Source organism: Bombina bombina, chromosome 3, assembly GCF_027579735.1.
Source record: "Bombina bombina isolate aBomBom1 chromosome 3, aBomBom1.pri, whole genome shotgun sequence".
NCBI lineage: Eukaryota > Metazoa > Chordata > Amphibia > Anura > Bombinatoridae > Bombina > Bombina bombina.
The window spans coordinates 183827501-183851642 of record NC_069501.1 but is presented as its reverse complement, the minus strand read 5'-3'; positions in this window follow the sequence as shown (position 1 = coordinate 183851642).

Genomic DNA, 24142 nt, shown 5'->3' with positions numbered 1-24142 from the left:
GTCCGGCCACGAGATAGATTTAATAGATAGATACATAGATTAGATAGATAGATCAATAGATGCAATATACATTTGATAGATATGATAGATACGATAGATAGATTTGATAGATAAATAGATAGATTTGATAGATAGATAATTTCCCAGTTAGAGAATTACAAGACGTGTGGTCTGAGACCCATGGTAAGGTTCCCAGAGGCAGTTGCAGCGCCAGGGGACGTGTATATGGCATGGATTTTAGGAACCGGGAGATGGAAAAAGATGCTTGGTCGGTCCTCCTACTTCAAATTTGGGGCACTGCGCATGCAATCTAATGTTCCACCAGATAGGAGTGGTGTGTTAAGTAGTACTATTCCTATCAGTTTAATCCCTGTTACGTGCCTTTTTTTTTGGTTTGGTTTTTGAAGCCACAGTGCAGCACCAGAGGCCAGAAAAATTTGGCATGTACACATGCCTGAAAAATTAGTTATTGTTGCTAGCAGCGGCCAGAAAAATTGATGTTTGTTTCCCAGGCAGAAAGTGCCCTAAAACATTGTGGCAAGTCATCCGGCATTCGAAGATAAAATACAGCAGCGAGTGGACTATTTTTAGCCCAAGGTAGCTCATCTCATCAGGCCTTTTTTACTCGAATGTATCGCCCAATGTCAGTCCCTTCGGGATCCATCCCTCATTCATCTTAATAAAGGTGAGGTAATCTAGACTTTTTTGACCTAGGCGACTTCTCTTCTCAGTGACAATACCTCCTGCTGCACTGAAGGTCCTTTTTGACAGGACACTTGAAGCGGGGCAGGCCAGAAGTTCTATCGCAAATTGGGATAGCTCAGGCCACAGGTCAAGCCTGCACACCCAGTAGTCAAGGGGTTCATCGGTCCTCAGAGTGTCGAGATCTGCAGTTAAGGTGAGGTAGTCTGCTACCTGTCGGTCGAGTCGTTCTCTGAGGGTGGACCCCGAAGGGCTGTGGCGATGCGTAGGACTTAAAAAGCTCTGCATGTCCTCCATCAACAACATGTCTGTAAAGCGTCCTGTCCTTGATGGCGTGGTCGTGGGAGTCGGAGGATTACTTTCACCTCTTCCCCTGTTAGATTCCCGTTGTGCTGTGACATCACCCTTATACGCTGTGTAAAGCATACTTTTTAATTTATTTTGGAACTGCTGCATCTTTTCCGACTTGCGGTAATTCGGTAACATTTCAGGCATTTTATGCTTATACCGGGGGTCTAGTAGCGTGGACACCCAATACAGGTCGTTCTCCTTCAGCTTTTTTATAAGAGGGTCCCTCAACAGGCACAACAGCATGAAAGACCCCATTTGCACAAGGTTGGATGCCGAGCTACTCGTGTCCCGTTCCTCATCCTCAGTGATGTCACTGAAGGTATCTTCTTCCCCCAGCCACGTACAACACCACGGGTACCAGAAAGGTGACAACGAGCACCCTGGGATGCCTGTTGTGGTTGGTCTTCCTCCTCCTCCTCAAAGCCACATTCCTCCTCTGACTCATCTTCCTCACAATCCTCTTCCTCTTGCCGCTGGTCCAGCAAGCGATGCTGATAAGGCTGTTTCTGGTGGTGATGGTGACCACAACTCATAATCTTCCTCTTCACGCTCATCTACGGCCTGATCCAGCACTCTTCGCAGGGCACGCTCCAGGAAGAAAACAAATGGTATGATGTCGCTGATGGTGCCTTTGGTGCGACTGACTAGGTTTGTCACCTCCTCAAAAGGACGCATGAGCCTACAAGCATTGCGCATGAGTGCCCAGTAACGTGGCAAAAAAATTCCCAGCTCCGCAGTGGCTGTCCTAGTACCCCAGTCATACAAATACTCGTTAATGGCTTTTTCTTGTTGGAGCAGGCGGTCGAACATTAGGAGTGTTGAATTTCAACGTGTCGGGCTGTCGCAAATCAAGCGCCTCACTGGCATGTTGTTTCGCCGCTGGATATCTGAAAAGTGCGCCATGGCCGTGTAGGAAAGCCTCAAATGGCCACACACCTTCCTGGCCTGCTTCAGGACATCCTGTAAGCCTGGGTACTTATGCACAAAGCGATTACACACATGTGCCATGCACAGCACATGTGTCAACTTGCCCAATTTCAATGCCTCCACCAAATTACTTCCGTTGTCAGAAACCACTTTGCCGATCTCCAGTTGGTGTGGAGTCAGCCACTGATCCACCTGTGCGTTCAGGGCAGACAGGAGTGCTGGTCCGGTGTGTCTCTCTGCTTTCAGGCAAGTCAACCCCAAGACGGCGTGACACTGCCGTATCCGGGATGTGGAATAGTACCTGGGGAGCTGGGGGGGGGTGCCGTTGATGTGGAGCAAGACGCAGCAGCAGAAGAGGACTCAGCCGAGGAGGTTATGGAAGAGGATGGAGTAGGAGGAGTAGAGGAGGTGGCCGCAGGCCTGCCTGCAAGTCGTGGCGGTGTCACCAACTCCTCTGCAGAGCCACGCATTCCATACTTGGCAGCCGTCAGCAGGTTTACCCAATGCCCAGTGTAGGTGATATACCTGCCCTGACCATGCTTTGCAGACCAGCTATCAGTGGTCATATGGACCCTTGCCCCAACACTGTGTGCCAGACATGCCATTACTTCCTTTCGCACAATCGAGTACAGGTTGGGGATTGCCTTTTGTGCAAAGAAATTTCGGTCGGGTACCTTCCACTGCGGTGTCCCAATAGCTACAAATTTTTTGAACGCGTCAGACTCCACCAGCTTGTATGGTAAAAGCTGGCGGGCTAAGAGTTCAGACAAGCCAGCTGTCAGATGCCGGGCAAGGGGGTGACTTTGTGACATTGGCTTCTTACGCTCAAACATGTCCTTGACAGACATCTGACTGTGGGCAGATGAGCAGGAACTGCTCCGGAAGAGAGACGGAGTGGCGGATGGTTGAGAGGGGGCAAGGAGGACAGCAGTGGTTGACGTGGCTGAAGATGCTGGACCAGGAGGAGGATGGCGGCTTTGAGTTTGTGTGCTGCTTCTACTCATGTGTTGATCCCATAGGCGTTTGTGATGTGCGATCATGTGCCTTCGCAAAGCAGTTGTACCTAGGTGGGTGTTGGACTTCCCATGACTCTTCTTTGGCACAGGTTGCAAATGGCATCGCTGTTGTCAGAGGCAGACACACAAAAAAAATGCCACACTTCTGAGCTCTGCGATGGCGGCATTCTGGTGGTGGCAACAGCATGCGTTGATTGGCGTGCTGTCTGGCTGACCCCGGGTGCCGATGCATGCTGTCTGACTGTGCCACTAGCTCCTTGCGACGACCTCCCCCTGCTTCCAACTCGTCTCCTCCTCCTCCTCCTTGTCTCCCCATCTGAACTTTCCCCCTCTTCTTCTTCTCTTCTAGCGGGCACCCACGTGACATCCACGGACGCATCGTCATCATCAACCGCTTCACTTATATCTGACAAATCAACAAAGGAAAGAGCAGCGGGTACAACATCATCAGCGCAGCGTACGTCCATGTCTGTAATGCTGCCTGACTGAGACATATCGCTGTTATCTACATCCTCTGTTAATGATGGTTGCGCATCACTCATTTATTCCAACTACTGTGTAAATAACTCCTCTGACAGATAAAATGAAGCGGCTGTGGTGCTAGTGTTGGTGGTGGTGGCAGGCGGGCGAGTGGTAACTTGAGAGGTGCCCGAAGATAAGCTGGAGGACGATGGTGCGTCATGGTTTAGAGCGGAAGCTATAGAAGATTGGGTGTCCTGTGTTAAAAAGTCAACTATGTCCTCCTCAGAACTTTTCAAGTTTATGGTACGTGGCCTCTGAACACTGGGCATTATTCTATGGCCAAAGGAAACCACGACCACGACGGCACCTGCGGGGTGGCCTGCCTCTGCCTGTCATTTTTTTTTAAATGTACACTTACACTACTATTAAACAAGATATGAGTGGTGGCACTGGGCAAGTGGGCACAGTATAAGCTGTGAGTCTGACACAAAAAAGCAGACTAATGTTTCACAGTCCAAAAAGTTTTTTTGTTTTTTAAATGTACACTTACACTACTGTTAAATAAGATATGAGTGGTGGCACTGGGCAAGTGGGCACAGTATACGCTGTGAGCCTGACACAAAAAAAGCAGACTGATGTTTCACAGTCCAAAAAGTTTTTTGTTTTTGTTTTTTAAATGTACACTTACACTACTATTAAACAAGATATCAGTGGTGGCACTGGGCAAGTGGGCCCATTATAATCTGTGAGCCTGACACAAAAAAGCAGACTGAAGTTTCACAGTCCAAAAAGTTGTTTTTTTTAAATGTACACTTACACTACTAATAAACAAGATATGAGTGGTGGCACTGGGCAAGTGGGCCCAGTATAAGCTGTGAGCCTGACACAAAAAAGCAGACTGATGTTTCACAGTCCAAAAAGTTTTTTTGTTTTTTAAATGTACACTTACACTACTATTATACAAGATATGAGTGGTGGCACTGGGCAAGTGGGCCCAGTATAAGCTGTGAGCCTGACACAAAAAAGCAGACTGATGTTTCACAGTCAAAAAAGTTTTTTTTTTTAAATTTACACTACTGTTACACCAGATATGAGTGGTAGCACTGGGCAAGTGGGCACAGTATATGATGTGAGCCTGGCACACACGCTGGCAGGCAGGCAACTGCAATTAGATTACACTAGCAGACTGATGTTTCACAGTCAAAAAAGTTTTTTTTTTTTAAATTTACACTACTGTTACAACAGATATGAGTGGTGGCACTGGGCAAGTGGGCACAGTATACAATGTGAGCCTGGCACACACGCTGGCAGGCAGGCAACTGCAATTAGATTACACTAGAAGACTGATGTTTCACACTCAAAAAAGTTTTTTTTTTAAATTTACACTACTGTTACACCAGATATGAGTGGTGGCACTGGGCAAGTGGGCACAGTATACGCTGTGAGCCTGGCACACACGCTGGCAGGCAGGCAACTGCAATTAGATTACACTAGCAGTCTGATGTTCCACAGTCAAAAAAGTTTTTTTTTTTTAAATTTACACTACTGTTACAACAGATGAGTGGTGGCACTGGGCAAGTGGGCCTGGCACACACGATGACAGGCAAGCAACTGCAATTAGATTACACAAGCAGACTGATGTTTCACAGTCAAAAAAGTGTTTTTTTTTTAAATTTACACTACTGTTACAACAGATATGAGTGGTGGCACTGGGCAAGTGAGCACAGTATACGATGTGAGCCTGGCACACACGCTGGCAGGCAGGCAACTGCAATTAGATTACACTAGCAGACTGATGTTTCACAGTCAAAATAGTTTTTTTTTTTTTTAAAATGTACACTACTGTTACACCAGATATGAGTGGTGGCACTGGCAAGTGGGCCTGGCACACACGCTGGCAGGCAGGCAACTGCAATTAGATTACACTAGCAGACTGATGTTTCACAGTCAAAAAAGTTTTTTTTTTTTAATTTACACTACTGTTACACCAGATATGAGTGGTGGCACTGGGCAAGTGGGCCTGGCACACACACTGGCAGGCAGGCAACTGCAGTTAGATTACACAAGCAGACTGATGTTTCACAGTAAAAAAAGTTTTGTTTTTTTAAATTTACACTACTGTTACAACAGATATGAGTGGTGGCACTGGGCAAGTGGGCACAGTATACGCTGTGAGCCTGGCACACACGCTGGCAGGCAGGCAACTGCAATTAGATTACACTAGCAGACTGATGTTTCACAGTCAAAAAAGTTTTTTTTTTTTTTTTAATTTACACTACTGTTACACCAGATATGAGTGGTGGCACTGGGCAAGTGGCTTGGCAGGCAAGTAACTGCAATTAGATTTCACAGGGAAAAAAAATTGATATTCTAGCCATAAAAAGGGCTTTTTGGGGTGCTGTCCTTATAGCAGAGATCAGATGAGTCCTTCAGGACTGTAGTGGACACTGAATACACTAGCCTAGCTATCAATTTCCCTATAAAATCAGCAGCAGCTACACTGTCCCTCCTCTCACTAACAATGCAGCTTCTGAATGAATCTAAAATGGCTGCTGTCCAGGAGCTGGGAGGGTCTGGGAGGGAGTGTCTGCTGCTGATTGGCTGGAATGTGTCTGCAGACTGTGAGATACAGGGTCAAAGTTTACTCAATGATGACGAAAAGGGGGCGGATCGAACATCGCATATCGAACAATTCGCAACATCACTACTCTCTTTATGTGTATCCAGCTCAGCAGTAATCACAGGCTTGGGGTATTTCAATTTAGTGGCTGTAGCCTCCCAGGAGCACCCCACAAACTCCTGCAAGCCCACACTCACCAATAACTGACCTCTTGCCCGAGATACTGTTTCTGGAGTCCCCATTACATTGCTCATCACTACTTTACTTAATGCAGATGCAAGCTTAGATGATGTCGCGTGGGAGCCGCACAACACGTCCAGAGGTTCTATGTCATGCCGGGGACCACGGGGTAAGGTACAGATTGTGTCTATTCAGCTGGGCCTTCTCTTTGGTTGATCACTTAGTATTTAGTAGTATTTATAGTAAGCTTAATAGGCTGTCAGCGGCAGTCCAGTTGTGATCCCTAACAAGCATACTTCATTATACTTGCATTGCATAACTAAGTTACTCTTTTTTGTTTTACTTTTATAAATTCCCTACCTTTATGTTTTATATTTTAGCATAGAGAACCCAAGAGTGGTCCGTGTCAATTATAGGGATAAAAATGAGGACTGCTATTCAGGATTTACTTTAACAACAATTGTGTATTTAAAAGTTGGCACTATATCTGCATTTCTATAAAACATGTCAATTGTATTGTTTATTTCCTCAATAAAAATAATAATAATAAAAAAAAAGAATTTAAATGTGGCCCTTAATGTTTTAAAAATTGGCATTGTGGTTTAGGGGTTTAGGGTTAGGGTTAAGGGTTAGGGTTAGGGGTTTAGGGTTAGGGGTTTTGGGTTAGAGTTTAGGGGTTAGGGTTAGCCCCTTGGCACATCAGGCATCAGGAAATAGAAATTATATTATATATTTTTTTTCTTGTTTTCCTCCTCTAAAAACTAGGTGCGTCTTATGGTCAGGTGCGTCTTATGGAGCGAAAAATACAGGGTATGTAGATAACAATTTTTGTACATGAGGCTCATCAAATCTTAATAGAACCACTTAAATTTTAGGGAAACCAACATCAACTTCTCATATGCAGATTTTACTTTTCCTAACAATAATCCATGTGATTTTTTAAACCCCCTTCAATTATAGACCGCATCCTCAATATGGGGATTATTATTAAAAAATTTCTTTCATGATTCATATAGATCATGCAATTCTAAACAACTTTCCAATTTTTTTATATTATCAAATTTAAGAAAACTTTGTGATCTAGCTGAACACATTAGGTAAGGCAATGGAAAGAGACATACAGTATATGTGCAGCCACCAATCAACAGTTAGGTTCAATAGCGCACTGCTGCACCTGCTCCTATCTAAAAATGCTTTTCAACAAAAGATACCAATAGAATGAAGCAAATTAAATAAAATCTTAAAATTGTATGCTCTATCTGAATCATGAAAGAAAAGTTATGGGTTTCATGTCCATTTAACTAATTCTCCCTATACTTTTAATGATAACTCCAAAGTTGAAACTCATGCTCGTATGATATGTCCATGGTTGATCCTTGCATTTGAGTGACAACCACATTAATGCTGGAAATATTAACCACATTGAAATGTTCTGGTAAAGCCATTGTCACTGCAGTGATCATACAGGACTTCAGAAACCACAAAACTAGATTCTTAGGTTTTATTTTAACGCTATTTCAAGATTTGCAATAGCTCCTTTAGCTATATTTTCTATATTAAAAAAAGATGTCCCTGCAAATTAAAACCACAACCTTATCAAACTTGCAGAGCTTGCAGGGATAGCTTATCCTATATATTTACTCCACATCCTCCTTTTCTTTTTTTTCACTATATACATAGTAAAACTATTACTTAGAGAGAGCAATGGTCTCTGTCCTCCACCCTGACAGTGGACTTGTTTTCTTTAATCTTTACTATTAGTACAGCTTTCTATAATCAGATACTTAAGTTTCGACATTTACAGTACAGGTGGGGCTACAACAAAGCAACTATTTCAAATGTTTAATTAAATGAAAATAATTTAATTCACTCCAGCAGGTAAAAGGGGTGATAAGAAACACATTAAAAGAGGAAAATAGCTGTACACCGTCTCTATAATATACAACGTTCTATATTCAAAGCTATTTTTGAAAGTACAGTATTCCGTGTATATTTAGAAGTAGTAAAAGCAATTATATGTTTTTTAAATAAAATAGTGCTGTTTTATCTATTTGAGATGGAACATTAGGAGTATACACTACATGTGTCTATGAGGTTCACGTTATGCATTATAACTGTAAAAATATTTAATATATTTTCTAAGTTTGCATAAGATAATATTGCATGAACAAGGTTGTTAGCGTGCAATCCAGTTTGCATAAACATGGTTAGTAGAGTGAGACACAGTTTGTATAAACGTGATTGGTAGAGTGAGACACAGTTTCTATAAATGTGATTGGTAGAGTGAGACATAGTTTGTATAAATGTGATTGGTAGAGTGAGACACAGTTTGTATAAATGTGATTGGTAGAGTGAGATACAGTTTGTATAAATGTGATTGGTAGAGTGAGACACAGTTTGTATAAATGTGATTGGTAGAGTGAGACATAGTTTGTATAAATGTGATTGGTAGAGTGAGACACAGTTTGTATAAATGTGATTGGTAGAGTGAGACATAGTTTGTATAAATGTGATTGGTAGAGTGAGACACAGTTTGTATAAATGTGATTGGTAGAGTGAGATACAGTTTGCATAAATGTGGTTGGAGGAGTGAGATACAGTTTGCATAAATGTGGTTGGAATAGTGAGATACAATTTGCATTAAATGTGATTGCTAGAGTGAGATACAGTTTGCATAAATGTGATTGGAATAGTGAGATACAGTTTGCATAAATGTGATTGGAATAGTGAGATACAGTTTGCATAAATGTGTTTGGAAGAGTGAGATACAGTTTGCATTAAATGTGGTTGGTAGAGTAAGATACAGTTTGCATGAACGCAATTGGTAGAGTGGGATACAGTTTGCAAAAACACAATTAGTAGAGTGGGATACAGTTTGCATAAATGCGGTTGGTAGAGTGAGATCCTGTTGTATAAACATGGTTTGTAGAGTAAGATATCATTATCATAAATGTAGTTGGTAGAGTGAGAATCGGGTTGGCATAAATGCGATCGGTACAATGAAAAAGAAGTTGCTCATTAGTTTCATTGTTAGAAATTGTGCCTTTTTTTACAAAACACTTTTTACAGTGTATTAAATATTTCAAAACACACTATTGTTATCAAGAAAAGCTGTGGACATTCTGTTAGTATTGTTTCTAAACCAAAAACACACCAAAACAAAAAACAAACTTAGAAAAAATGTATGAATATTTTTACAGTATAATGCAAATAAACTATACCTCAGACACATGTACTGCATACCCATAATGCCCGAACTCAAACGTATAACTAATTCATTTTCATTTATTCTATTGGTAGCGAGAAGGTTAATTTTCTAAATGTAAGCTGATATTGTCATATCACACTGTATAACAAGATCGGTGTAAATACTTGTATTGTAAGGGATATTCGTTCTGAAAAGTCATTGAATTAGTGATTTGCTTTTGTATAAAGTTTAGCTGAGTTTAAGGGACATTACACACTAAATAAATGCTAGGTAGAATGGTGGATTGAATGAAAATATTATTCTGAGAATAACACATAGATGTAATTTTTTTTAAAGCTTCATTAGCTGTTTAAATACTGTCAAAATAAGTGTAACATTGTAGTGTCTAAAAAAAAATGGGAGCTGCCATATTGTAACTTAGGTTACCTTCTCTACTGTGGCCAATTAGGTACAGGTATCAATAGGTCTCTAGAGTGTGCAGCCAAGGGCTGTGTTTAATATAACAGTGTTCTGCACTTCCATTTCTAACAGGAACTGAAAAACTCACAATTTCAGAATGGAATTACAGGAAAAGGGGACAAAATAAATAATGAAAGTATACTGCAGAGTTTATTTTATAAGATTTATTATTTATATTACCATCTCAAATTATTTAATGTACCTTTAAGGTTTTTGGTAACTTCAAAATGGGAATCGTGGTTTACTTTCACATCTGGCAAGTTGCACTTGAACAATACTATTCTCTGGAGCGGGAAAACGCTACTTTCAACTTTTTATATATACTTGTGATATACCCCCGGTAGAACTTTCACACAAAACACAGCTCCACTTGTAATCCCACAGCTTCAATTGACACTTAAGTAATCTGATATTGTACATTTCATTTTTGTTTTTGTATATAGTCATAAATGAGAAATCATACAGAAATATTCTAATCTTAGAAAACATTCACAGTTTAGTTATTGTATGAATAAGTGTAGCTGTTTCTATATAGGTTTATGATATATCCTTAAAGGGACAGTCTACATCTTAGTCATCTTAAAGGGCCACTAAACCCAAAATCTTTCTTTCATGATTCAGATAGAACATACAAATTTAAACAACATTACTATTTACTTCTATTATTTATTTTGCTTCATTTTTTAGATATCCTTATTTGAAGAAAAAGCAACGCACATGAGTGAGCCAATCACATGAGGCTTTTACGTGCAGCAACCAATCAGCAGCTACTGAGCATATCTAGATATGCTTTTCAGCAAATAATCGCTGCCCATCGGTACAAGGATAAAAGTAAAACGGAGAAACAATACAATAAGAGACAACATTTTACAGACAAATATTGTGATGTCATCAGTAGGTGGAGCTTGGCAGCCATTTCAAACTGGCCAGAAGCAATATTCATTTTAAAATAACTTTTCTTTACCATTCCTGCTGCATGATATAGAAAGGTGTGCAGGAGACTATTTGCATCTTAATCTAAGGTAAGACTTTAAGTTGACTAAGGTGTAGACTGTCCCTTTAACCCTTAGGATATAATGCAGTGTAGACTAGAGGCTAAACCATCTTTAATTTTCCATGTAGCTTGCAAATAAATAAAGGAAAATAAAACTAACATTAATTCTAGATCAAATCACAGTTTAAGAAACCACTTTCCCATTCTTAATAGTAATTATTAATCATGCACAACTTTCTTCTAATGTGAATGATTTCTAAGATGTTCCTTTTGTAAAAGTCTGGTTAGGTCCGATATGTGTATTCACAGGAAAGATCCCTTACATTTTAAACCATGGAATCATGGAACATTCAAATGTTTAAGTTGTGCGAATTGTAATTGTAACTGTATTATTAAAGATATTTATATTTGCCAGAATATATATATATATATATATATATATATATATATATATATACAGTATATATATATAGTAAGAGAAGAAATGTTGTATAAAATATATAGGGAAGACATCACTAAAAAGAACACATAATAAGGACATCAACTTCCATCATCCTTTCATGATCTGCTCTGTCAATTGAGCTAACTTAGAAAGGGCTAGTTAATAAAATAAGGAGTAGCAATTACGGAAATGTTAATTCTTTTAAGCTAGGTGGATAAATACATTAGATACATAAAGATACAGAGAGAACAAGTTAAATTTAAAGGGACAGAAGAGTTGTAAAATGAAAAGTAAAATTAAACTTAAATGGATTGGATAGAACATGGAATTTTACACAACTTTCCATTGTACTTCTATTATCAATTTTGCTTAGTATCTCTTAGGAGTAATCAAAAGTGCGCTCAGGAGCGTGCACTCTTTAGTCATTTGACTGCAGTGTTTGCAACAGTGTTTATAGCAATGCTATACATTGTAGCAATTACTGCTGCCAGACTGCTAAAGACACGTGCACGCTCCTAAACTCCTATTAGCCTACCAAAATTTACACTTGAACAAAGGATACCAAGAGAACAAAGCAAATTTGACAATATATGTAAATGGGAAAGTTGTTTATAAATGAATGCTCTATCTGAATCATGAAAGTTTAATTTTGACTTTACTGTCACTTTAATAACAAAAATAAATAGAAATTTGTCTTAAAATTGTATGCTCTATCTGATCCATGAAAGAATCATTTTGACTTTCATATTCCTTAAAGAATAGAGTATTATATTCTGTACTAAGCATAAGCAGTATTTAAAAGAAAATACTTACCTCTCTAGAAGTTTCTTCACGCTTGCTGCCAAACTAGAGCCAATGTGCGTGTAATGAACTGGAACACACATTTTGGAGATCAGTGAAGAGTGACAGAGACAGAAGCGCTTTCAAATCTTTCAGAGAGGTAAGTAATTTTTTTGTGTACATTTTACATTTTTTTATGCTGCTTAGAGACATAACACTCACATTGCAAATGTTTAGTTTAAAGTAGTATAAATACTTTGAAATGTACTTTAATATTTTAGTTTATCAAATTTTCCCGAAAACCGTGTCTTTTCCAATTCCTTTGAGAGGTTAAAATGCATACTACCTACTACACAGTGATTGTTTGATCCGTGTAGTAGCTCATTTATTTCTGTTATCAACTGACAGAGCAGAGGATATATGATAATTCAGAAAGGTATTTAAAAAAAAAGAGCACATTTTTTTTAAACTTATAGTTTGAATACATTTAAAACATATTTTGTATGCAGAATTCAGTGATTAATTGTTGGTGTATACTGTTCATACATGAGAATGTAATATATATTTTTTATTTTCATAAAAACTGCCAATGACTTCTTGAATGTAAAATATTAATCATTCAAGCAACTTAAATATCATGTAAATTCAGTTCAGCATATCATACCCAAATGAATAAATAAGGTCTGTATTCTGAATAACCATAAATATTAATCAGATGGATGTTAATCTAAGTGAAGTGCACAGTTCAAGAGCTACTTGATTTAATTTTGAAGTCAAAAAGATTATATTTGATTCCACCAATACCCCATTACAGTTTATACCCATTTTTGAATAAATAGGAAAAACATGACTATAAACTAAAACTTGTTTTCAAGATCTATAGACCCTCTCACACATCTGTATATCAAACTATGCATACACAGTTGCATAGCCTACAAAAAAAAACAAAATAATAATTGGCACAGATGCATTGGCTGTTCTGGGCAATCAAAGGGATAAAGCACTGCTGTGTAAATGGGCTAAGCATGCAGAAATAGCAGATCTGCCCACGTTATCTCTCTCTATACACAAAAGTCCATAGATAAGTATTAGAATTTTAATTATGGGTGAGGGGTTCAATGTAAAAAAAGCTATTTCATATACGGACATGAAAGGGCAGCTATGTCAAATGACAAAATAAAGGTAAATAAGCCATTTGCAAGCAATTGAATACACCCCAGTAGGCAAATTATTGGAAACATATTACAAGAGAGAAAAAAAACAGTAAAATGTTCCTTTAATTCCATAAAAAAAGTTAAACATGCAGGTGCAGTCAAACAGTACATTAAGAAAATACTGTAATGCATAAGAGACTTTTCTCATTGCAGCTCTATGTCACTTTAATTTATAGAGTGTCAAATGTGAATTAATAAAACAGAATATGGTTGTAGGCCTTACAATGTTCCCTGTAGCTGTGGGTTGCTGGGTCAAAGCATCTGTGGAAATCCCATATAGAAAAAGGGAGTTACTGCAGCTGTCTTTTGCTGCCAACTTCCCTTCAGCAGTACAAAATATTTTCCTTCCTTTACTCTAGGGACACTTAGTCAAGATGTATTTGTATGTCTGCACTCAACATCTAGCTATATTTGTATGATTCTTTGGCCTCTATTTTCTGTCACTGATAATATTTAAATTGGCCTTACCAGCCCTTTGTAGAGTCAAGAGTGGAGATAAAAATCTAACAATAAATAACTCCTTTACATGGGGTATATTGTTATTCATTTGAAATAAAAAAATGGCTTTTCAAATAAAGTAAATAAACACATCTTTGTAGCAAGGGAGATAATTATATTACCTATATGTCAGTTTCTTGACTAGAAATCATTGTAGTCCAAGTAAGCCATACAATAATTTTTACTGCTTATTAAATGATATAGAAATAAAAAAAAACATCGCAATGGCCTAGACTCAGAAATGCATGTGAGTTTGCTGAGAAGCCTCATTGTGAAGTAATTTTTTTAATTTTTTTTAACTTTACCTATATAATTTTCCGTTTTTCACTAGTGGGTGTTCCTGTCCTTAACATATATATTTGTGTGAGGTGCCCTATACACGATATCTCACACATCAAATGAGAGGCGCTAGCAATGTGAAAAAACAATCATTAGATCCACAACACTTAGTAAACACTCTTGTTTGTAACTGGAAAATATTCACACAACTGTATTATTGTGGTAAAGCAGTCTCACTGGATATAACTTAAGGGGTCTCCAGGGATTGCTCATGGGTATTCTAGAATATTCTAGAAGCATTGTCAGGATCTTTCCGCGACACAAAATTGGCCCAAAATGCATAATCCATAAAGACTCTAATGCCTCTGGGAAAAATCCATCTCACAGTTGTGTCTTTCTATTTAAAAGTAGACAAGGTTGCCTTGTTTTTCAACTGTTTAAATTTATTGTATTTATTGTTTGATTTTGTTTGCATGGGCTGCTTTACAGGGGGATATTTTGTTAGTTTTATTTCATTTGATTTGTAAGAGTTTGAAGGTGTTTTAGGATGTCAGTATCGTTCACAGTGGAGTTTTGTCTATGCAATGAGAAGTGAACAGTAACACAAGAGATCCAGTTCCATTCATTATAATAGAGCTTAAAGGGACATGATACTGAAATTCTGAAGCACTTGAAAGTGATGCAGCATAGCTGTAAAAAGCTGACTAGAAAATATCACCTGAACATCTCTATGTAAATAAGGAAGATATTTTACCTCACAATCTCCTCAGTAGCCACATCCCATTGTAAGGGGACTTTAAGCAACCAATAAGGGTTGAATTTTCATTTATTGAATATGTATTTTTTGTTATAGCAATAGAAGTTAATAGCAAAAGTGCTAACTAACAACTTACCATCTAATATACTGCAAATAATAAGTGTAGAGCACATTCAAGCTTCGGAGTTAGTAACTCTGTATTAGATAAGTGATCTAGTTAAGCTAGCTGTTAACATAATTATTATAGGGCAGTTGTTCCCAGATGCCCCTCATGTTACTTGTACTATCAAGGGGGATGAGGGGTTAAATAACTCATGGAGTTATTTAATTGTTTAAGAAAAATACTGTTTTTCCCTTGAAATTACAGTTTTTAAAATAAATATAACATTAACGCATAATGGAGAGTACAGAGGCTTTTTTTTTTAAAAAAGAAAAACAAAGCATTATTACTACAGTAGATAAATCATTTTATTTGAAGTGTACCACTACTAATGTATATTTATATGTCAAATTTTAGTTTTTGAAATAAGAATCACCATTGAATTTGTGTTTCTAAATGCTGGTAGTAGTATTCTATGGAAGTGAACTTAAAATGAGATATAGGAAAATACCTATCTATCTATCTATCTATCTATCTATCTATCTATCTATCTATCTATCTATCTAACTATCTATCTATCTATTTATCTATCTATTTATCTAATGAGAGGACATGATATAAGAGAATACGATAGAGACAGCTGCAGGGGTCAAACCCTTCTCCAATATCAATTAGTAGGTGCATGGACAAATCATGTAGGTATGTATTCAGTTTGCTGCAAATGGTGGCTGGTGGGCAGTTGCATGCACATAACCAGGCTGAAGTGACATACAGTCTTTATCAAATTGCGCAATCTACACTGTTTCATTCATATATAAATATGTTACATTTTTGGTAATTTGGTGGTTAGATTTTAAAGCACTTGAGGGCTGCATTTTGGCCCCTGGGCATATGAAAGTACAATTTATATAAATATTTATATTTGTTAAAAATATTTTATAAATATATGTGATTTAACCAAATATAAGGTGGATACAAAATTCAGAAATATAAAGATGCCATTGAGTTTCTTAACCTGCTTGTGTATTTTTTTTTTTCAGGAGTTGTTAGGATAGATTTCGCCTGATTAGCATAGCTATTTGCAATACGTTTTTCAATTAGCGCTAATCAATTTGAGCTGCCAAAATCAAAAAATATACTTCACTGTAAAAAACCTAAAGAATACTAATGAGGAGTTCTCATACCTATAAAAAATTTCAGCACAAGTTTACAAATGTAAATCTTTTGACTTAATTACTACCGGCATGACAACTTGAAAAAAAGAAAAACATATGAACCATAATTTCACTCAACTTAGCACAGAAGCACATTTTATTGCCAGAAAATATTTCCCTAAAAAAAAAAAATACAAGTAAAGTGAAAAAGCTTTAATAAAATATTGTTGATTTATATAAACACATGAGGTTCAAATATGTTGAATTTGTGTATCAAACTAAATAATTAAAAAAGTGCTCTATCTATCACTAGCACTTATTTCCATGACTATCAATTACACATGGTAAAAAAAAAAAATTGGCATAGAAATATGGCTGCAGGCAGACACATTCTGCTATTTTCGGAGCTGGATTTTTTAGTGTAAAAGTGCAACACACAAATATCTGGATTTATTAATAGCTGAATGCTGCTGCCTGTGGCCATATTCAGCATTTTTTCTAGATCTAATTTTTGCTCATGGCTACTTTCAATGTCTTATCAATCTACTAAATTGTACTGGACACTTCAATATGATTCAATAAAAATATTACCAATATCATTTTTTTTATAAGTAGTGAATCCATAAAGATAACGCATTCTGTAATTATATCAGATAATGTTATTCCCTAACATAATAATATGAGGGGCAGCAACACCAATTTCTCTAAAGCTGTTTTTATCATTCTGCATGTGAGAGGATTTATTTACAAAGAATTAAAGTTACGCTTTTAGGAACGGATGATTTTCACAAAACTTACTAGGTATAAGTTAAAATAAACTTTTATTGCCTATAGATAAACAGCTTTCAAATTTGTATTACACTTCCTGTGAACATAAAAATACTGACAATTAAGTTGTTAAAATAATTAATACCACAATGATTAACTTAATGTGGGTCTTGCTGCATGCTCAGCAGTGTTCTAAACACCCAATATTTGATAGATACTGACACATTTAAAGGGACATGAAACCCCAAAAAATCTTTCATGATTCACATATACAGTAAACATTTTTTTTCCCCTTCAATTTACTTGGAATTTACTTCAATTGCACTGATTACATTTATTTCATTTTCTTGGTATCCTTTGCTGAAGGAGCAGCAATGCACTACTATGGGTTAGCTGAACACATCAGGTGATCCAATGACAGGAGGCCACCAATCTCCTTAGCCTCCTTGATATGCTTTTCAACAAAGGATACCAAGACAACAGAGTTAATTAGATTGCAGAAGTAAATTGAAAAGTTATTAAAAATTGAATGCTCTATCTGAATCATAAAAGTTTAATTTTATCTTTGCTGTCCCTTTAAGAGAATAAATTTATAAAGCACATTATGTCAAAACTTCAGAGGCCTATTTTTTAGATGTAAGTGTCACCATTGTCTATTAGTATAAAAAATATTGTTTCAAAATCTACTAAAGTTAATATTTTCTCCATAACCATTTTATTCTTGAATAAAAACGATTACAAATGGAGCGCGAAGTGTAGCGCAGAAGCGATAAGGGTTATTTTGAAGCTCTGTGCAAGTGTCGTAAATAGTGCGCATAATTTCAAAGAAAAATGCCTTTGCTTGAGAACAATCCAATTTAACACCCGTCGGGTTAGTGCAAATTCAGAGCTCTGGTTAACTGTTAAGCGAGACAAAAATGTTGCACAAAAACCATCAAAAATACATTTAACAGTACAGTTACACTCATAATAACACTGTCTGCTAAACATTATTAAAAAATAAGAGCTCCAAGATATGAGGTCTCAGGTGTTAAAAAAAATGCATACAAAAAGGCTTTACTATAGAGATACATACACGTCTAAAGATGTTGGGTTTTGTGCTTTTGATAACTTTTTTAAGCATATACAAATAAAATTATGTTTTTTACGATGTCATTTACCTTGCATTCATTTCTAGTTTTACAAACATATCTTTTACAACACTTTAATAAGCGCAATGCATATTTTGAAACAAACTAGTCAGCCTACAATTGGTGAGATGAAACTGTGAGACCTAAAAGTGTACTATGCTTAGATTATTCCCATACAAATCGAGAGGAAACTTTATATACGCCCAATGAACTACCCTATTCAGCCCACTTGCCAAGGCTGTGAGACTCATTTCCCCATAAAAGTTTAAGGAATCCTTCAAATGTTGACACATTTAAAATTTCAACATTTTTTTTTTTTTTTTTAAAGTACTGTACTGTGCACTTTAAATATGAGTTTTACCGTTTATATTGAATATACCATTTTCTGCATAATTTAAGGATAGTTTGTCTGGTATTTTGCAGTGGGTATTTAGCACCTATTTGAAAGGGTACTATTTATACAAGGTTTAATGCATAATATTATTCCGATTTTTAACAACGTACATTCATTGTACTTTTGAAAAGCTTATTTTATTGAGCCCATACTGTATGAATGCAACTCCCCTTGGCATAAAGAAATATAGATTATGCCTCAGTGTGATACACTGTGAAATGTTCCTTTAGATCATCTCCTCATAGACTTTGTAGAACTGACGGTTTATTTTAGATCATCTCACCTGATCGGTGAGCTTTAGATTATTGGGTCCTAGACAGCTCAGGAATGGGTGCAAACTTATAGGAGTTTTAAAAAAACACTTTATTTTAAATTGTGAGAGGTAAAATTATAAATGTACTTTTACTCCATCTGATAAAATGGAAAAGTAATAATTTTATATTACTCCATTTTTATCGACTTGCAAACAAACTTCTTCAATTGTGATTATGAATTTTGTCTATGGGGCCGAATTATTACAGTGCGGACGGACATGATACAATGTAGCGTATCATGTCCGCCGCACATCGATAAATGCTGAAAGCATACACTGTCTGCATTTATCATTGCACAAGCAGTAGTAGTTATTGTGAACTTCTTGTGCAATGCCACCTGCAGCTTTGTGGCCAATCGGCTGCTAGCAGGGGGTGTCAATCAGCCCCATCTTATGAGGTCGGGCGGATTGATGTCCGTGGCCTCAGAGCAGATGGACAAGTTATGGAGCAGTGGTCTTTAGGCCGCTGCTTCATAACTTCTGTTTTCGGCGAGCATGAAGAAAACAAGGGCAGAAACAAGGGCATCAAGCTCCATTTGGCCCCTATATATGTATCTGCTAGTATATTTTAGTTTTCTAAAGCCCTATCCTTATCATAAAGTACCCAAATGCAAGTTTTTTCACGGAGAACCCAAAAATTTTATTAATTTTGCTATAAAGTGCTGTCCAGGTGATAGCTTTGAACATATATTTATGCTAAAAAGGATTAAAAAGGATTTATTGTGTTTGTGAGAACATTTGTCTTAAAATGTATTAATGTTTGGAAGTATTAAGGTAAGGGACCATTATATGAACTATAATACAATGCTAGAGAACTTACTCTGAATTTTAAATTAGTACTAGACGAAGTTCATATACGCTATGAACGTTTGCACACGCTTAGTAGCAGCTAGTGCCTCAGAAATAGTGCATAATGGAAGTAAATTACTATTTGGTTTTGCTAAATGTTATAGAATATTGGAATAATTTAGACCCCCAGCTGTTTAGTCAGCTGATTCTTGCACTGGGTGGTTGTTCCTTGTGTCATAGGACTAGGGGATAGTTATGAGGTCAATTCCAGAAGGGCTTAAATTGTGGTTAGGGTTAATTATATTTCCTTCTTGTGGGGACATCCTGAGGGAGCAAGGGATTATTGTGGGAGTGTTAACATTCAAATTATACATTTCAATATTGATTCCTTCAGAGCTATATTAACATCTAGAGAAATCAAGATTTAAATATTAAACTGTATATTCTAAAAATGCATTTGAAAAGGAAAAGCTAGCATTTGATTAAAAAAGAAGAAGCAAACAATGAATGTTTATCAGCAAACATTAAGCATTTATTAATAATTAACTATTGAAGCCAACATTCAATATTTTTAATTGTATAATTTAATAGGGTTTACAGATAGATGATAGATAGATAGATAGATAGATAGATAGATAGATAGATAGATAGACAGATGATAGATAGATAGATAGATAGATAGATAGATAGATAGATAGATAGATAGATAGATAGATGATAGACAGATGATAGATAGATAGATGATATATAGATAGATAGACAGACAGATAGACAGACAGGCAGGCAGACAGACATATAGATAGACAGGCAGACAGACATATAGAAAGATAGATAGATATAGGTAGATAATAGATAGATAGATAGATATAGATAGATAGATATAGATAGATAGATAATAGATAGCTAGACAGACAGGTATACAGTTAGATAGATAGATAGATAGATAGATAGATAGATAGATAGATAGATAGATAGATAGATGATAGGTGAAATAATCTTGACAATATCATGCATGTAATCTTTTCTAAGTAATTAAGGTGTTAGCAGTTTATAGAGATTGCAAACTGCAGTAGATACAAATGGACTGCTAAACGTAAAGATTTTTATAAAATGTTATTGCAAGTCAATTTTAATTATGGATAATATTAAATCACTATGATTATACGCGTATGGGTAGAAGGTAACACAAATCGTAATCAGTTGAAAAACCTATTTGAAAAAATAGGGCTTCTGTCCAGCAGCTTAATTTAAGATAAATTATTGTATTTCAAAATGTTCTAGTTGTAACAGTTTGCTGTTCTCAAAACAATGTTATTGAAATCCTCTTATGATGATACATAGAACATTTGTTGTTCCTTGATTTGTCCACAAGTTTTATCCAATTAGATTATTTACAGAAAGTGAGGTTCTCATTTCGACTTCAAAGTTTACATAAACTAGTCCTTTTAAATGAATTCTCAAAAAGTCATTATGACAAACTGGAAAACAAACTAAACCTGATTATATTATTATTAGAGCCTTTTTTACCAGGGTGAATATCTGAACATTCACAGACTTGGCTCATACTCACAGAGATGTTTTAAGAATTATTGATCATTGATAAATCGGCCTAAATGTATGCACAATGAAAAACATTACTCATGAATGCTAATTGCAATACTATATAAAAAAATGTATGTCTTTAAATATGGTTCTCAGGTAAATAAATTCCAAGGCAATGGTTTATGGAGCCCAAGTAATATATTAAAAATTATGACTGGTTAGTTGTTAGTTAATGTTGTAAGTTAGAACTAATTGTTTATTTGGAAAATGTGAAAATGTAAGTTGGTATTTGGTAGTTTACATGGACTCTTGCACCTTAATCCATCAACGAAAGCTGCCAATAACCTGGAGGTGTACACATATTTAAAGACATTCAGACTTTGGTATCTTTATATATATGTAATTGCATAACTTATATGTGAACCATTCAGCCGGGAAGGCTATGTATAACTGTTGTGTATCCATGTGAACCCAAATAATAAAAAAAGAATTTGAAATTTTTTTTTATGACTGCTCGGTTTTGTAGTAAAGACCTTATCTACAAAAGAAAAAAAAGCTATACTAATATAAAAACACTATGGGCTCCATTATATGTTTGCTCTTAGCTGGCGGATTAAAATCAATCCATCCAGACTTGTCCGACCGGGGTAACTGACAGTCCCTATTCACACATAATTGGCAGGGCCAGCATTGAACATGGAGCTGTTTGTACAGTGTTGAATGTGGACAGTGTACTGCTGCTCCCTGGCCACAATATCGGGCGTACAATTTCATAGAAGCAAACCTTGTCCATCCTGCTGTTAAATGGGGCCCTATGTGGGATCCAATGATTGGATGATTCTTTTGTACAGAATGATGTGGTGTTCATAACCACTGATGTTCATTCTTTGCTTTTTGAGAATTTTCGGTAATGCTTTACTACGATCGTTTATTTAAAACAAGCATATTATGCATGCTTAATATTTACAGACCTGGAGGCCACATAACTCTAAAATCTCATGTCTAAAAACAGAGTGACAAAATGCATGCAATTTTCTGCATCCAATAGAGTTAAAATACCTTTATTTCTTGTAAACTGGTTCCATAGGTACAAAAAAAACAACATTTCAGGTCTGCAATAGGCCCTTATTCATGTCATGAGTGGTAAATTTACCTCACTTGGAGAAGAAATGCAGGATTCATTTGGAGGATAAAAGTTTTGGTGCAAGTGGAATGAAAATCCTGGCTGCTCTCCCTGGGTACCAAAGCTGTAGGGTGGTGCATTCCCTGAGTTTATCCATTTATGATGGCAGGGGTACTTCCTGTTAGGGTTGACAGGCACACTTTGGTGGAATAGGGTAAGTACTGTTGTAGTTTCAATTTATTTATTGCTGGTTTGGTCATGTTAAATTGTTTAATGTTTAACTGTTATTTTAATAAACAAACTATGGCTTTTAAATACCAATGACTTATGTGATCTGTGTATTTATTCAGGGGTAAGGTGATTGAATGTCTTGAGAGTGTAGGATTATTTTATTTAATGCTTAACTATCTAAAAATATAAACTGGTGCTAACATTTGTTATAGGACAATATAAGCCCTAAATATGTTATTAGTATATTTAGTGTATTTATTTAAAGTGCTCAAAACAACTGTGTTGTAAAATAAACAACAGTTTAAGAAATAGTCTGTTAGTGATCTGGCTACAAATACCGTGAGCAAGTCTATTATGGGTAAAATACACTGATTATTGTGACAATTATTAACTCAACTAAGCTGTTGGTTTTGGATGAACAAACAACACCATATTTATAATTCAGTTGTTTTTACCCTGTCATAAAAGTAAAATTCTCAGCCTTACCCCATTTACTGGATATGTTTTCCATCCCAATTCTCCAATGGCTGTTGTCGTATCAAGAAGCACCACTGCAAATAAACCAATAGCACATTTTAATATATTGCAAGTTGAAAGTAAACATGTTCACTTGAGCACAATTGAATTTAGCACGCATCTGATTAGCGGGACTTCAGAGCTCTGGTTAACTGTTACGCTTGACTAAAAAGTTGCACAAACAAATAAAAAATACATTTAAAAGTTCAGTCACACTCACAATAACACTATCTAATAAAAACTGTTTTAAAAAATATTGCATTACAAAGTTATAAGGGCTCAAAGATATGCAATGGGATTTAACAGAGGTACATACATATATGTGTCTAAATATGTATGTATATATATATATATATATATATATATATATATATGTGTGTTTATATGTGTGTATATATGTAATTATGTATTTATATGTGTATATATGTATTTACAGACATATATACACATATAAATACATAAATGCATATGTATACTTATATAGACATATATATGAGTGCATTGTAGCCCTTTGCAGTCAATTAACTAAACATGTAAAATCATATGTATGCAATATTCACATATAATAAAGTGTTTAACTATGTATTTAATGTAAATATTTCACATTCCAATGTTCTTCACTTAGGGGAATCTGATTTAAGTATTTTTAAATAGATATTCCAATATATATCTGTATATAGCTATACCTATATATGATTTTATATATACAAAAACGAATGAAGAGCACTCTCACTTCAAATCCAGCTGCCAGGGTGCAAACAGAAAACAAATAACAATGAACCATGGATTGCACTCACTGGTCTTTTGAAAAAACATGCCTTTAATGTGACGTTTCGGGGACCGTATCCCGAAACGTCAAATTAAAGGCAGAGGAAGGGGATACGGCCCCCAAAAAACGTCACATTAAAGGCACATTTTTTCAAAAGACCAGTGAGTGCAATCCATGGTTCATTGTGATTATATATATATACATATATGTAAAGATATATATTTTACCAACAAATATCATATATATAGAAATATGTATATAAGAATAAACAGAACATTTGTCTATGTGAAGAACATTGGAATGTGAAATATTAATATTCTATGTCAGGTTAGTGCACTTTGATTAAACACGATTGGGTTTGCTTGCAAGTAGGGTGTTATTTTTTCCTCTTTTCATGCTCCATTAACGTATATGGGGGAATACA